Source organism: Ailuropoda melanoleuca, chromosome 8, assembly GCF_002007445.2.
Source record: "Ailuropoda melanoleuca isolate Jingjing chromosome 8, ASM200744v2, whole genome shotgun sequence".
NCBI classification, from domain to species: domain Eukaryota; kingdom Metazoa; phylum Chordata; class Mammalia; order Carnivora; family Ursidae; genus Ailuropoda; species Ailuropoda melanoleuca.
The window spans coordinates 26,512,745-26,527,535 of NC_048225.1; the positions used below are offsets into that span (position 1 = coordinate 26,512,745).

Consider the following 14,791-nt stretch of genomic DNA (forward strand, 5'->3'; position numbering starts at 1 on the left):
GTTTTCACTCACCTCAGTGCCGGGCGGGCACTCGACGTCTGTGACTGAATGTCCTGGGCATCCCTAAGTGTCCAGCCTCCCTGGCCCCTATGCACTGAGTGGCAGGACTGTCTCCACAATTATGGTGACAGCTAATTCCCCCCCCACCACCTTCTTACCACCCCCCAAGGAGTCTACCCTCTCCCTGTGAGAAAGCATCGGTTTAGGTGGAAGCAGGGTTGGGGAGAGAGAGAGTTAAGATTTAATTAAAATAGTGGAGGGAAAAAATAAAAAAACGAGGGCAGCCTCAGTGGTTGGTGGAGTCCGGAAAGGAGGAAAAAATGCAGGAGATGTGCGTACACAGGTGAGATAAGGGATGTAAATGTCCGCGGTAAAGTTTAAAGCGCTACGCAAATATTATTGCTGTTAGAGCTAAATGTCATTATATTCACTTCACAGAAAGGAAATCTGAAGCGCTAAAATGGTGCAGTGACTTTTCCAAAGACATAGAACAGGTCAGGAATTGCATTAGACACCAAATGCCTCAGACCTACATTTTCACTATCATTACGAATGCAAAGGAGCTACCACTCAGCATGGAGAATTATAAGCAGAGAACTGGAGCAGAGCAAATACAAAGATGGAAACAACTTGTGGAAATAGTCAAATTCCAAGGGCTCTATTGAGCGCCTCCTTATTTCATGGAATGCCTGGAAAACCAGGATTCCAAACGACAATCGAGATTCTACCATCCAACCACTTCCATGTTTGCTTATGCTTCTAAATATTCATCAGTAACATTTAAGACAAAGGAAAGAGATAATTACAAGGAGAGTTTTTTTCAAGATATTAAAGGTTAACAGGATTCTTGGCATTTGTGTCCTGTCAATTTCCATGTAATTACGCTCAATTCCCAGAATTCAGAGTCAGTTGTGCCTCTTAAAGCTTAAAGCCGGTATCCTTGGAAAATAATTTATAAGATCGTTTCTCAAATTTTTCGGGTTCAAACCAAGCAGTCTGGCTAATAGTCTGATTATTATTAATGTTATTCTTGCATGGAGTGTGCTAGGAGGTCATAAATTGGTTGTAGGGATTAGAGTGGATTTTTTATGAGTGTGGTGAGCTAGCTTTCCCAAGAGCAAAAGGAGTGCACTGAAAATATTTATAAAACGTGATTTATAAGCTTCTCTTATTTTGGTCTGATAAATAATAAGAACATGGAAAGTGCACCCCAGTTCCTTGGAACTGTACTGCCCTTTGGAAGAAAGTAAGGGATCTGGTAGAAACGTCTATGTATTGGGGCACCTGGGTAGCACGTCTGCCTTCGGCTCAGGGCGTGATCCCGGCATTTCTGGATCGAGTCCCACATCGGGCTCCTCCTCTGGGAGCCTGCTTCCTCCTCTCCCACTCCCCTGCTGTGTTCCCTCTCTCGCTGGCTGTCTCTGTGTCACATAAATAAATAAAATCTTAAAAAAAAAATGTCTGTGTAGGGGAAGGAACAACTAAATGTCCTCATGGAAAAATATTGAGACTTTAAACTCTGGATATTTTTACATGTTTATTCATTCAATCATCCATCTTACATTGTTTTATTATTGTCAATATTTTATCTCGTTCTGTGCTGAGATAGAGTGGTTATGAATAAGACACTGCCTACTTTTCTGTTCTCTTATAATCTTGCACTTTTCCTTTGTAATATGTATTCCACTTGTGATTCATTGATTATCTGTAAATTATTTCTAATGTTCGTCTTTGTAGCAGACTGTGCCTTGGGGGCTGGACCAAGAGCCTGACAGTCTCTGTTGTATCACACCACCTACCTAGCACAGACCCGTGGCATAAATGTGAGACGATGGCTGCTTTCACTCCAGCTGGGCAATAAGAAGCAATCTTTCCAACTAATTTATTCAAACCTTGATTTGGGGGAAATTTTCCTAGAGCCCTTCTGGTTTTCGGCTTCCGGTATCTCTGGAGCACCGGGGCCCCATGCATATTTTTCAGCTGCATCTTCATGAAAAGAAAGTGACTAACAGAGTTTCCCAAATGAATTTATAGTGAAGCAAACCAGGGGGAGCATGAGCTGGGCTCACAGCCCTGAGTGTTATCTATTGTTTTGGACGATGGCTGTCACAGTGATCTTCCACCACAGTGAAAAATGAAGAGTTGTATGTAAAACTGATTGCTCCTCATCATCTCCTGGAAAGTGGCTGACATAGGGAAGTGATGAGGTGGAGAACAAAAGCCATGGGACCTAGAGTTTAAAGACACATATCGTAACCCAGTTCTGGTTGTGCCAAGTTGAGCCTTTAGAAGGAGGGAATCAAGGGAGCCAAGAAAACTGCCCTAGTACATCGGGAAACAGTGCTCAAGGACAGAGTGAAGGAGGATGGAGCAGGTGTCCCAAGACGTTGTTAAGAATAGAAGTCAGGAGTCAGACAAGGAGGAAATAGCCATTGGAAAGAAGGATGAGAGCAGAAGGCAGCCCCAGTCCGACAAACTCTGCCCACAGGAGGCTTTCCCCCGCTCAGGGTTCACTTTGCACACAAACCACACACATATTTTCCTGCAGCGTTTCAAGCATGCTCCTACCGAGTGTATACGAATATGCTAGAATGGGTGTGCTGTAAGGTGTGCAGGGGGAAAGGACAAGCATAATTCCATTATCTCTGGCAATGCGGACAATAGAATTACTGAGTAGATAGGAACATGACATTAGAAAGGTCACACCAGGTCACATCAATTCAGATCTTCTAGTTACCTCTTTCGGACAGTGGCACTTTTGCATGGGAATCCTACTTCAAAGGTTAGAGATATACATCAGACACCCCTAATCTAATAAACTAGTATACGTCTGTCACCCATTAATTTATCCCAGCCTTCCCTTATCCTATTTAGATACTATTTCTGCCTGTATAACCTTTTATACAGACATGCTTGTCTTTATCCTTAAACTTCCCTCTTTCAATTTCTTGGGATGCTTTGTTTGTTTGTTTGTTTTTTCTTTCTTTTTTTTTTTTGATATCTAGCTAGAGTTTGGTCATTAAGTCATGTCCACCCTATCTTTATACTTCATGGATACCAAATGCCTTCATCTTCTTACTGGTTCTTCATTGGCAGTCCCTGCCAGAAAATCTTTTTAAATTAGAATTTTTCCCAGCTGTACTATTAACTGAATTTCACCGAATACTTACCAGAAACCTATTAAGTGCCAAGTATTGTGTTAGGCCTCAGGAATATAACAGAGGAAAAGACAGTTTAAATGATTAAAAGGATTGTGAATGCTACAACTACTGATGCAATGAGCATTTACCCTCAGCGAATGGAACAGCTACGGTCAGGTCTTTAGGAGGAAACTAGAACTTAGGAGGATGAATAGAGCTTAGCTAGGGAAATGCAGGGGCAGTATCCTAAACAGGAATTCATCATGGGCAAAAGCCCAGAGTGGAGAAAGAGGAACCTTGACAGATCAAAATAAGAACAAATTAAAATTAAGACTGATATGGCTCTCTAAAGGAAGATGTGACAGGAGGAAAGGGTGAAAACTGAACCCTTGTCATGACTTTCTCAGAAACCACATCAAAGATGTGGGGCTTTGGGGCTCCTGGGTGGCTCAGACAGTTAAGCTTCTGACTCTTGATTTCGGCTCAGGTCGTGATCTCAGGGTCATGGGATCGAGCCCTGTGTCAGGCTCTATGCTCAGTGCAGGGTCTGCTTGACCCTCTCCCTCTGCTCCTTCCCCCACTTGTGCTCTCTCTCTCTCTCAAATAAATAAATAAATAAATAAATAAATAAATAAATAAAATCTTAAAAAAAAAGAAAGGAGGGGGCTCTATTCAAATGATTTCATGGAGCTCCTAAAGATTGAATCAGCAGAGTGACATGGTCAGATTTTCAGGAAAACTTTATTTCCCATTCTTAGCTTGAAAGAGATCTGACAAGAGCAGCTGAGAGAAATGCACGTAAGAGAGAGGCTCACCATTCCAGAGAAGACAATAGGAGGGATGATGGCTTAGGCCGGGGCTGGACAGCTGGGGTTGAGCTAGGTGGCCAGAGAGGAAAGATGTTTCCGTTAAGAAGCCAGGAGAGGGAGAGGGAGCAGGATTGATTGGATTATGTGAGAGTTGACAGCAGTGAGGGAGAAGAGATTGAAAATGACTCCCGATGTCTGACTTCAGAAACTGGGCACACGAGATTCCTCTGTTATGTGTGAGCTACAGTAATAACTATTAGAGGTAATATTTGAAGAATTTATACCAGTAATTTTGAGTAAAGGTAACATCTCTTTTTTTTGTTTCTATTTTCCCAATGTGCTTCTAATAGCTTTCATAAAATGTGTGACTCAACATTTTTTTTTTTTCCCTTTGGCAAAATACCCTATCTGCAGACAATATTCCACAGTATCCAAAATGGGTTGTAAGGATCATAGCTTGGGAGCCACTGGCCATGACTATTTCCAACGTGCTTTTTTGGGGGGATGGGGTGGAAGAATAATCACTAGCCACCCTTTGTGGCGTCTGTACTGAATGCCAGGTTTTCACTGGGTACTTTACAAATACAATCTCATTTAACCATCATAGCAAGTATATGAGGTAGGTGATATTCGTATTTAATAGAGGAGAAAATGGAGGCTCTGAGAGGTAGGAAAATCATCCAAGGTGAACCTAGCAATTTGAAGAGCTCAGCGTTCAAGCCAAAGCCAACATCCTTGTTCTGTTCGCTTCTGATGGCTGTTCCTAATTCCACTGCCCAGAGTCCAGCATCTTAGAAGAGCACTTTTTATTTTATTTATTTATTCATTCATTCATTCATTTATAGGGGGTGGAGCAGAGGGGAAAAGGGAGAAGGAGAGAGAGAATCTTAAGCAGGGTCCAAGTCCAGCTCAGAGCCTGATGTGGGGCTCCATCTCACAACCCTGAGATCATGACCTGAGCTGAAATTAGGAGTTGGTGGCCTAACTGTCTGAGCCACTCAGGCACCCCTTAAAAGCACACTTCAGATGTTTTCTCCTAAAATATGTTGTATTGCATTTGCCCACTTCTCTGCACACTCACATAACTTTGTGGACAGTTTGCATCTCATCCATGTCCATTGCAGATTTAATCACTTAAGGGAATTTAATATCTTCCGCAAATTTGGTCGAGTTCTCTATGAATTCCCTTTGAGATCACTGATAAAAATATTACATTTGGTTGGTCCCAGCAGCTAGCCCTTGGGGAATCTAGAATTAATACCTCTCCATATAGAAACACGTCAATCTATCCTTGATTTTGCCTTAGCTTTAAGCTAATTCTCTACCTTTGAAAAAGAAGATCGTCTTCTCATTACCCACTTTGTTTTTAAGGCATCTTTGATCTTGACACCTTGTCAAAACTGTTGTGAAAACTTAGGTAAATTGTTTTCACGTGTTATCCCTTATTCACATGTACACTCAAAACATTTCTCCGTTCTTTTCCCCCCAGGTTCAATGCTACCTGGGCACCAATTAAGTCCACTCTTCCAAACCACTCACAGGTGGTTCTGACTATTTCACTACCTGAAGCACCCCTTGGGGGAGCTTTTTGGCAAACCAGAGGAAGAAGGTGTGCAAAGGTTTAGGGAAACCATTTCTTTCCAGGAGGGAAAGCCGACATCCACTCTCAGATTAGGAGGAATGACATGTTCTCACTGCAGTCTTCATTGCTCCCTGTGAAAGTCACCAGACTCCTAATGGTAATGCATAAAGATGGGCAGATAAGGTAAAAGTCGGGATGCTGCAGAAGCCTACAGAACTGTGTTCAATTATTTCTTGAATTTCTAGGAAGATTGGTAGGAGAAGAAAGGGATAAAGAAAGGGGGGGTAATCAGGAGGGGGAATGAAGCATGAGAGACTATGGACTCTGATAAACAAACTGAGGTCTTCAGAGGGGTGGGGGAATGGGATAGGCTGGTGATGGGTAGTAAGGAGGGCACGTATTGCATGGTGCACTGGGTGTTATACGCAACTAATGAATCATCGAGCTTTACATCGGAAACCAGGGATGTACTGTATGGTGACTAACATAATATAATAAAAAAATTAAAAAATTATTTCTTGAATTTCTAATACTGAATAAAATAAAGAATAAATATGCTTTGAATGTGGAGGATTTTTAATTTTTTTTTTTATGAAAGACACTATATGGATGGTGTGGTGTCTTTAGACTAACTTGACAACAACTGAAGTAAAGAGGGGAACAGGAAGTGGGATGGTTTGTGTATTAGCTGAGTTAGACACCCAGGCTTCTGTAAATACTAAACAGTAAATAGTTCAGAATGCATTTAGTCCTCTTAAAAATGTGTGGGATGGCTTCCAATCTGCCCACCTTTTCCTCACCCATGTCCCCATATTCCCCTGTCTACCCATGTCCTTCTCCAGCTCCATTCCTCTCCCTCCCACCCCCCCACCAGCCCCCACAAACAGTGAGCACTTCACAAATTGAACTCAGGCACCTACACCTTCGGAAACCTTCGGGTGAATTATTTTAGTCTCCATCACATCCCACCTCTTGAGGAAAGTTAACTCAGCTTGAACACTAACCCATCTGATTTGGTGTTTCTTTTTAATCCACATGTTGCCCTAGTAAATGCACTTGCCGAAACCAGCAAGCGAGTGTGTGCGTGTGTGTGTGTGATGTAGCAATGTTGTAAATGTGTTACGATCAAAGCAAAATAACACCCCAGAAGTTCAGCCAGGACCACATTTATAATAAAAAAATATTGATTGATCTCAGGGATAGCAAAGATCAGTTCTACCCAATTACACTCTCGATGCCCCTTCTAAAGGAATGTGACTCAGAGATTATTTCACAGCTTAGTCTTTTATATACAACTGTTATTATAAAATGGTCGTTGTGACACATAAGATACGTATAACATTTATATATGTATTTGCATGTATACATATATATGCATGTAAGTAGTATTTACTAAGTATCCTAAATGGTTATCCTAAGAAACTCAGGAGAGATTGAGACAAAAAGAGCAGAATGAATCTCATACATGAAGTCCAAGAGAGAGAGAAAAAAAAAATTGCTAACAGAAAGGAAAGAAAGTGAGAGAGAGGAATTAAAACTAAAAAGAGGAGGGATAGCGATAAAGGAAACATGCAATAAGCTCGTCAGCAGCAGTGATGGGGGAAAATAAGCCCCCCAAAAGTCAAAAGACACAGGGTATAAAACTTACTAGTTGAGCTGACCTCTAAGACCCTTCCAACCATGATATTCTAATAGTCTAGTCTTAAAAGAATGGCTTACGTATTCTCTTTTATGGCTGGATGCCTAGCATAGACTATGATCTAGACAGCCATGTCCCAGCTAGGCTTTAGGGGAAGATTCCCAAATGGGCAATTAATTTAGATTTAATAGGACAGTTACTGTAAGTTTAAATAAATGCCAGTTAAATATTAACAGCGTATTTATTGAAGATTAACATTGCTGGTTGCATTGTGGGATTTTCTTTTCCTTAAAGAAACCCTTTATCTGAAGACTTTTAATCATCTTGGCTCTGCCATCAGCTTGCCTTAGATGCAGGGCAGCTCTTTATATTCTTTGTTCAAATAGCGTTCTGAATTGTGAAGTGCATGCCTTGGTGCAGGAGAGTGTGGAAGGACATGAGGAGGAGGGCTTTTTCTCCACAGGAAGGACTGATAAGTGAATATGAAGGATAAAGTGCTTTTGAGGAGAGTGTCAAGAAGCATTAAAACTAAAGGCTAGGAGAGTTGGAGGGGCCCTTGGAAGTCACCTAAACCAAGCTCTTCCTTTAGAAGCAAAGTGGAAGCAACTTGACCCTCTACATGCAGCCAGCAGGTGGCAGGCGATACCATAGACCCCTCCAGCCTCACTTTGGAGCCGCCATCTTACTCTAGGGGTTAAATTTTAAGAGGTCATGAGCCCCTTTAGCTGCATTAGTAGGCATAAAATCTTCTCAAAGACCCATATTTCATGACCATGCTGGTTCTTTTGACAACTAAAAATTCAGAAAAAGAAACTAAGAATTCAAAAAAGCACCTTATCTCAGGTGACCTAATGATGGCCCAAGTTGAGACTAGAACCTAGATGAAAAAGTACTACTGAGCCCGTATATTTTTGAGCAAATTTTTGTCTCTTCTGTTGCTGCTCTTGGCTGGTGAACAAGGAATAACACCACTAAAGAAAATGCAGAGGAAAGGTTAAAGAAAGAAATGAGTAAAAGGGAATTGTTTGGGGAGAAAATGATTCAGGCGTAGAGGCAAGCCAAGTTCCTCTGACAGTAAACTTGGGGTGTTAAGTTCCAAGTTGGGGGCTGGTGAGATTGTCATTCAGAGGGCTCTTTCTCTACGAGAAACCCCACCCCGACTCTGGTGGGGTTCCATCTTGTGACCCTTGGAACTGGTGTCTGTCTATGCATGTAGACAGATGTCTGTATGGACCCCTCATTCCCTTCTACAGAGGTCATGAGGCTAACCCTGCAGCACTGTTCTGGAAGGTTCAACCGTAGGAATTAGGAAAGATGAGGCAAGCACAGGATATTATCATCAAATGATGAGTCTAAGAGCTAGACCTGAGGAGGCTTTGAATTCAGCCATCAGGCACACAGGAACTAGGAAGGGCATAAAGGTTCGTGGAAGGAGTGGAAGGAGTTGAAGGAAGTTGGAGCGGATTCCTCACTTAATGATGGGATGAAGGTGTCTCGTCTTTTATTCAGGTTCTTTCACTACATTTCAGTTATATGTGGGAGCGTGACAGATCAAAGTTCCCAGGCTGCCGCACGGAAAGCAAGCCCTAGCCCGTTTCTCAAGCCCAGTCTGTTTCCCACCGGCCTATATCCTGTGTACTTTTGTAGAACAGCGACGCTGAGACACTCTGGTGGGAGCTGCAGGGGCACCCTCTTCCTGTCCTGGTTTGAAGGCTAAGCTACTTGCCTTTTATGACCACGTCTCAGCATGAAGTGTCTGCTCTCTCTGTCATGAAACCTCTCAGGATCTGTACGCTGGTGGTGTTCACAGGCCTGTGCTCAGTGGGTTGCCCCTGGGTTCTCTGAAGATCACACCTGGCACTCCTCTGTCCCTGCTGGTCCCAGCACAGTGGTGCCGGCATTTTCACCCCTGCCATGTGCGTGGTAGGCCTTTGCCGAGCTCCTTATATCTACTGTCTTATTTCCTCATCACACCACCATTTTGTGATAGGCGCCACGATGACCATTATTTCACGAATGAGGTCATTTTCCCAAAGTCAAGGTCACACAGCTAGTGATGAAGATGATGAGTGTTTGACTTCTGGTCTGTCTGATTCCAAAGCCCACGGTCATTCTTCATTGATAAATTTGTACTGCAAACATCAGTAAGTGAATGAACACAGACTGTTGGAAGAGTTAGAGGTTTCCAGTCAGGGTACTTCAGCTGTACCCATCATTAGTTCAAATGAGGACGACCTGAGAATATGAAAGGTAGCTTTTGCCCATGTTCCTTCCGGTCTTGGGCTGTGTGGCTTCTGTCCTATCGCCCGCAACTGAATGCCTGCCCTCACCACCAGTCCCCTTCATCTCTGCACAGTGAAGTCCCCGATTAAAGTCATTTCTTGGGGAAACGTTTCCTCATCTTCCAGATTCCATGAGAACCTGCTGTCATATGCATTCTCTCATTTCCTCCTTATCACAACTGGATCTACTGTTTTGTAAAATTATTTCTTTACTATCTGTCTGCCCTGCTAGACAGTGTGCTTTACGAGGGTAAGGCTCGTGTTGATTTTGTTCTTGCCTCTGTCACCCACAGCTTCAGGGCACTGGCTAGCCCACAGCTGACATTCAGAGTGCACTAAATGCCTGCTTGTTATACAGATGAATTTCTCACTTACATTTATAAATCTTTGAGTCTACCCCCTCCTCTCCTAATGCCACTTTAAATGAAGCTTGGGAAACCATGGTCAGTGCCTGGAAATCTGGGCATGCTAATGGGTCAAATGGATTCCAAGGGGGAGTTATGTTTTAGCTTGTTTTTCTTAGCACTGAGAATGTTCTCAAGGGCTTGTAGGGAGCATGGGGTTGAGTTCATTATAACCTCAAAAGTCATGAATGTAAATAAAAATAAGACCACTGCCAAACCTAACAGCACTAGACTATAAGCAAATCAAAGGCAGGGGCTATATGTTTCATTTCTGTACCAGTAACTCCAACGAGATTCCCACTGCATCGGAAGAGCTCAAAATCTACCTGTCCATGTTTACTGAATACACTGAATTCAGTTGAATAATTGGATACCCAGAGGTATTCTGAGCAGTAAGAGTATCACTTTTTCGGTAGTTCTCTCTCTTGCCCACAGATGTAGCAGCCAAAGGAGGTATTTTATTCATTAGCTCTCAAGCAGTGTCCTTACCTGATACTTGTAGCAGAAAGCTCCACTGGGAAGGAGCCAGGCATCCTGAGTTCTAGCTCTGATTTGCCAGTTATGACCTTTATGTCCCCGCGGTAATGACCTCTCCCTCCTGGGTTCAATCCCCCACTTAGGAAATAAGTGTGTTATACGGAATATCTTCCAAGGTCCCCTCTGACCATATCATTCTGTGATTCTTATTATGACCAAAACCTAGGTAAGGAAAAATTTTGCCCCAAAGACCCCTGGCTTGTGAGATGCTCCCCTTTGGGCCTCTGGCTTTTGCTTTCATGGCACTTTGATTTCAATCATTCATTGAGCTCTCCCTTACTTTTCTGTCTACCTACCGATTATTCTTCTGACCATCTCTCCCCTTCATGTACCTCTTAGAAAGTTGCATGGCTTTCAAAGCCCATAGATAGCCTAACCTTTGCCACTTTTCCCTGCTCTCCCTTTCTCTTCTCTCTATTCGTGACCCCTTTTTTCTCCTCGGAGGCTTCTTCCCCTTCTTCAAGTTGCTCTTTTGCTGTATCTGCTGAAATCCTAACATGCTGGACTCTAGCCCAGATGAACAATGATTTTATTTTGATCTTATATTCATATAGGTGGAAAAGAATAGCGTGTATTTTTCCAAAGTCCAGCCCATCCCGGCTCCCCTAGAGGCAGCTCTTTATCCAGATCCACACTGCCCTTCCTGATTAAACTTTTCAATGTGTGCTCTGTGCCAAGCCACTCTAACTGCCCTGCCTTTCTCTTCTTCCTGCCTGCGCTCCTGTCTGGAATCTCCACCAGGAGAGGGGGGCCTTTAGCCTGTTTAGAGAAGGAGAAGCAGAACTGGCATTTCTTAAGCTAGTGCTCTTCTTTTGGTCTTTTGTGTGTGTAGAATATTCATGGCTCTTCTGTAGCTAACCCTGGCTTACTGTAGGTAACACAGAGTAAAACAAAAACAGCAGCCAATTTCCCTTTCGCTGAGAATTTCTTTCCTGTTCCAACCTTGCTTTAGCGTGTAGATGTTACTGCTGCCAGAAGTCTCTCTCTACCCCTGTCTCCTCACCTGCCTGCCAGCTCTCCAGGGTCTGCAAGGCAAGATCCCACCTCCCCCTCCTTAGCAGTCAAGGGATCATTAAAGGGAGTATGATTGTTTTCTCTTGCTCAGCGTGTGTGTGTGTGTGTGTGTGTGTGTGCATGTGTGCGTGTGTGCGTGCGCGCGGGTGTGTGTATGTGTATGTGTGTCTGTGAGCTTGAAAGGCATTGTCCTATAGATATTTTTATAACCTGAAGCAATTACAGCTGTCAGCACAGAGACAAGATGTGACAAGTTGATTTATGTGTACAGTATATGTGTATGCAGGAGGGAAGGGAGGAAGGAGAGGGAGACGGGGTGGGGGGGAGAAGGTGGAGGTGGGCGCTTGTTAGGATGCTGCTTTCCAGGAGGCAGAAAGGAAGTTGTTTCTATAAAGAACACAAATAATGAAATTGCCCCGACTGTCATCCCTTTTTCATTAACTCAGATATGCTGGGAAAAATAAAATAAATCCAGCAGTTTTTATGAAGTACGAGACAGGATACAAGGTAAGCCACTAAGTGTTGGTTATATTTAGGGATTAGAGGATGGGCAGGGAGTTGACATATGATTTTGATTTTGATCTTCATCTATTTAAACAACTTCATCAAGGAGTTCGAATGAAATGGATTCTGCTTTGTTAATTATGCGGGCATCTCTGGTCTTTCACCACTGTCTAAACTTCCATTTTTTGAATGAAGTTTGGGTCCCTGGGCCCAGAGAGCAGGTAAGAGGTTGCAAGTGATTTTTCTCTCTGCACCCTGAGCCTTACCTGAGCTCTGCTGGATTTCCTACCTGACACTGCAGCTCAGCACTCTCCCTTCAGGGCCAGAGACAAAGATGGTTTGACTGTCAATGGCATGCAGACTGGTATAAACTGAACATCTTAAGAGCCCCTACGAAGAATTATTTACCTGCCCAGTCATAATAATGAAGAAGAGCCCCTACGAAGAATTATTTACCTGCCCAGTCATAATAATGAAGTGGTGGCAGGCAAAATGTATTAATAAAGCATCTTACACCTTAAATGGATTTCTAAGTATTTTCCTGTAGAGTTAATCATGTATGTAGGTCCCTAGGGAAGGCCAGTTGTTGTCATTACCCACATTCCCAGATGCAAAGAACTAATGCTCATTTGTATCTACCTGGGAATTAGATGCAAGAGCTAGGACTAGAATTTATTATGAAAGGAATCATCCCTGCCATTCCCAAGCCTGTAGGGAAATGACTCCAAAGCCCAGAACGAATCCCTCTCCCTTCCCCACCACTGTAATTATTTCCAGCTGAGGTGGTGAGGGATATGCATGTACACAGAGGGGTTGGGGGGGCATGAAGGACAGGTAAAACAGATATATGGATGATTAGAAGTAACCTCTTGGTTAGGGAAAGAAGAACCCCAAATTCAGCGGACTATAAATCAGCAAACACAATCTTCCTCTTTACTTACTATTTCCAAAGTTTCCCATTGTAAAATGGACATAAAATAAGGTCTTACAAGAATGGACTGGTGCAAGAATAGGTTTTTCTCTTTATTTTTTTTTTCAAAAATATAAACAAAACTCTCCTGCTCTCCACAGATGCCTTTTTTTTTTTTTTTTTTNTTTTTTTTTTTTTTTTTTTTTTTTTTTTTTTTTTTTACTGACAGTGAAGTCATTTGTTGCAGCCATAAGTTGACAGTTAATTTTTTTGGTGCTATGTATCGAATGGTTCCCACTGGCCAAAAGTAGCAGATGGGTTTCCCTGAGAATTTAATCTCAGCAGAAGTCACCGGAGATGAGGGAAAAATGGCCCTAATGGTGGATTAATTGAAATGTTCAGTGTAAGTTGCTCAACTTTTCTGGTTGATCACTTTATGACCAACTATTAAAAGGGAAAGCACGTTTGTTCAGTCTGTCTTTGTTAACCTGGAGGATCTGCTCCCACAATTGCAAACCCTACCTCCATCGCTACCAATCTAAAGTAGTTAGAGGAGGGAGTAGGAGGGTAAGATGCTTGTTTCATCTCTAACACAGGTGTTATCTACCTGTAAGTGGTGGTTATTACCTGCAAGGTGTAAGGACTTCTCTGACACCAGGGCTCTTACAGTTAGAATGATTCAGTTTTTTTGGTGTTGGCTAGATGGCTTTGGGAAGAACGTTTTTCTGTTATTTAACAGCTGTTGAATAAAACCAGCTTCCCAGGGGGATCTGATAGAAAGTTGAGGGGGGAAGAAACAAAGTCACCGCTGGTTGCCTCTTCTCTATCCCCAAGGACAATCTGGATCAGTGTAGGAGGCTCAGATCTGGAATTCCTTGAGGAGAGGGTATGCTTGTGTTGGCACTGCTATGTGGGCTGGGCTGCTCTGGACTTCTCCCTAACTCAGGGGCCAGGCCCAGGAAGGGGAATGCACATTCTGTCTGAGCTGGACTTCAGGGAGAAATTAAAATGTAGTTATGCAGGGATCCACAGAGCCAGAGAGGAGAAGTGACAGAAACTGAGGCAAATCCAGCTTTTCCCTGGGTTCCAAGAATTCAAAAAACACACCTCTTAAAGATGAAATCAGCTCTGCAAGACTGTGAAACCCAGGGAACTTCGGAGTCCGCAGTATAAATAGAGCAAGTGGCTCACACTCATTCATCTGAATGAGCACTTTTGCAGGGCTAGCATTTTTTAATGTCGACAAAACAAGAATAAAGAATGTAAGTTAGTGTCGGAACTTGACCAAAATTTTGATGCGATTTTGCCAGTTTCACACACTAAGGGGCTTCTGCGATTTTGCATTTATTTTATGTGTGGAAGATCTCTGTTTAGAATGGTGGTGATGAGTCTCCGGTGTTTGCAAGTAGCTTTCCTGGGGGGGTGGGTGGGATGGACGTTGACCATTGAATAAAAATTAGATTACTTTAAAGCATCCTTCCGGGGTGCCTGGGTGGCACAGCGGTTAAGCATCTGCCTTTGGCTCAGGGCGTTATGGGATCGAGCCCCACATCAGGCTCTTCTGCTATGAGCCTGCTTCTTCCTCTCCCACTCCCCTGCTGTGTTCCCTCTCTCACTGGCTGTCTCTATTTCTGTTGAATGAATGAATAAATAAATAAAAAATCTTTTAAAAAATAAAGCGTCCTTCCAACACACTAAATTTACTCTAAATGCTAATGGATTTAATCTGGTAATTTTAAAGGTGCATGCAAGCATGCTGCAGGGTTTTCCTTTCCTATTTAATTAGTTTGTGACCCTTATTAAGATGTCTTGGGCTTATTAAGATTGTGTGGTAACTTTGCCTTTCTTCTTAATTTGGAAGTGACAGGTCTTCAAGGCGGGAAATGGTTAAACTCCTTGCTTGCCTGGTGCACTGCCACGGCGCGGCGCGTCAGGGGTTAAGGTGGGCGCCCGCGCCCCGCGCCCCGCGC

The 14,791-nt window shown here is 43.0% G+C and overlaps 1 protein-coding gene across 2 annotated transcripts in view; it reads left to right on the forward strand.

Annotated features, from left to right (window-relative positions):
- NTM (neurotrimin) overlaps nt 1–14,791 on the forward strand; it is a 965,418-nt gene that overhangs the window by 532,489 nt on the left and 418,138 nt on the right. The window lies entirely within an intron of this gene.